This window comes from Penaeus japonicus, unplaced genomic scaffold, assembly GCF_977035675.1.
Source record: "Penaeus japonicus unplaced genomic scaffold, GWHDUDI00000001_assembly GWHDUDI00000019, whole genome shotgun sequence".
In the NCBI taxonomy this organism is placed as follows: domain Eukaryota; kingdom Metazoa; phylum Arthropoda; class Malacostraca; order Decapoda; family Penaeidae; genus Penaeus; species Penaeus japonicus.
This window is the reverse complement of record NW_028234421.1, coordinates 17,103,127-17,105,626: the sequence shown is the minus strand read 5'-3', so window position 1 is coordinate 17,105,626 and position 2,500 is coordinate 17,103,127.

Sequence of the window (2,500 nt, the reverse complement as noted above, 5' to 3'; positions counted from 1 at the left end):
GAGACTGCACTTATGTCTAAGATGAGGCATAATGATGCATACGCGTCACTTGGTTGCAAAGGTCATGGCGGAATATTTGCATAATGACCGCCTGCGCCATTGTAATGGAAGCCGAATATGTAGATTAATAGCTAATGTTGGTGGAATCAGTTCTATTTATAACGCTATTCTCCATAAGCACCATTGCAAAACAAAATAATGAGATATCGAATACAATTCACTTTGTAGCTTCCATAACTAGGAAGGCATCAATATGTACTTAGATACATTACAGTGAATAATATCAATTGAAATAGAGAGGACTCAGTAACTTTTTAATGAAATACATAAGAAACTCGTAACTTACACAGCCATACATACAAACGATTTATAATACTGACTGAAGCTACAAATGACTTTCGAAAGAGGGAAAAGTGTGCGATCGAGCAGATGACTTATCGAAATAGACTGCTGGACTTACAGAAAGAAAACAGCTGTTTTATTCTTGCTAGCTTCCAATATACCACTCTATGGGTGTGATTGGTATCATCATTACTCAGTTTCGTTTCTTTCCCGTTAGATCTAAATATTTTTGTTATAATCTGGCGGGTAAATTTTAAGTCTGGCGGCTAGCTTTTATATATGCAATTACTATTACTTGCATTTTTCACATTAGGTACACAGAATTCTGGTTAGTATAGTTTATGGTACGTACAATACAACATAAGATAAAACATGTTAAAATTTCGCAGCATATTCCACTATGGAAAAAAGTACAAAACAAAGGGAAATATTTGCTAGAGTACTGACCTCGCATAAAGCTAGAATTACGAGAATCGTTCCTGTCCGTCTCGAAGCGGGAAGGGGAGAGGCTATACGGTTGCGTATTATTTTTTATGCACACAGTATTTTTTTTATTAAGTATTTTACATTATGAACATTCGTGTGAATATTAGAGCTATCAGTGATAATTTACATAAATGTTCGACAATCATAATCACAACATTCTCAGTCTTCAGAAAGTGAAAAAAAACATTGATCATCCATAGCAACATTTTGCACTTCTCTTTCCTGTCCTGTTTGACCTTCTGCCACGTATTCTGCGTCATATGCAATCATGATCATTGGTGAGTCAGGATCAGTTACTCAACAGCCTTAGCTTGTAATGCGTCAGCCAATTAGAATAGTAAAAAATAAATGAGAAATCGTATGCAGTTCTAGCTGGATTGCGAAGACCTGGAAATCCTTGTCATGACTACGAATTCCCTGCTGATGCGTTATGCAAGATTGGAACGGTGAACCACAACCAAATATAAAGGTATCAGAAACTCCTGAAGATAATGATTTCACATAATTACTGCCTTTTTGGAGTAAATGTATGTTCAACTTAGTTTTATAAGTCATGAATGTAGTGATTTACATATCAGTATAGATAAATCATGCATAATCAATAAAAACACATTTTATATTTGACGTATTTAGAGTTTCCTCTTGGTGTAAATGTCATTGCCAAGTCACAGTAACGATGACCTGTAATTCGTTGTTATTTCATATATCTGTTGAATATGACGAGCTTTTAGGCTCCAGTCTAGCGGGCTTTCGAGGTTTGTATTCCGTAGTTGGCAACACTAATCATTACCACAATAAGATAGTAACTGGTAACACAAAGAAGCCAGAGGCATGCTTGGAGTCAGAGTCCTCAGTCGAACACTTAGTCACCCTTATGGCAGTGTTCCCGACATCCCTCCACCATCTACGTTGATCTGATCATGTCCTCTGGGAACGGCTGTTTGGAGGAACTGAGCCTGTGTTTCCAACATGGCCTCCAGGGTTTTGTATATATATATATATATATATATATATATATATATATATATGTATATGTATATATATACACATGTATACATATATACATGTATATATATACATATATATGCATATATATATGTATATACATATATGTATATTGATAATGGTATCAGTAACAATAATCTAACTAATTAAAAATTAATAAATATGAATATAAATTTATAAATAAGAATATTTGTCTAATCTCTGTAAATATGTTATGTTAACTATCTAAGTATAAAATCTGTAATTTGTATATATGTCGATGTTAAAAAAAATTATAAGAATAAATTATGTATAATATGTATAAGTTTATTAATGTATAATATATGTTATGAAATATATTAATATTTATATGCATATTATATATTATGTATGTATATGTATCTATATATGTATGTATGCATATTTATTGTTTTATGTATTCAATATCTTGTTTATGTATATGTATCTATATTTGTATGTGTAAATGTATATATATGTATATGTTTTTATATGTAAATATATGTATAGTATATTACATATATATGTATATATATGTATATATATACATATTGTATATTTAAATGTATTATATATGTATATATGTATATCTTGTAAGTATATTATGTATATATGTATTATATATGTATGTATCAATATGTTAATAAGTAGTATATCTATGTATATATAT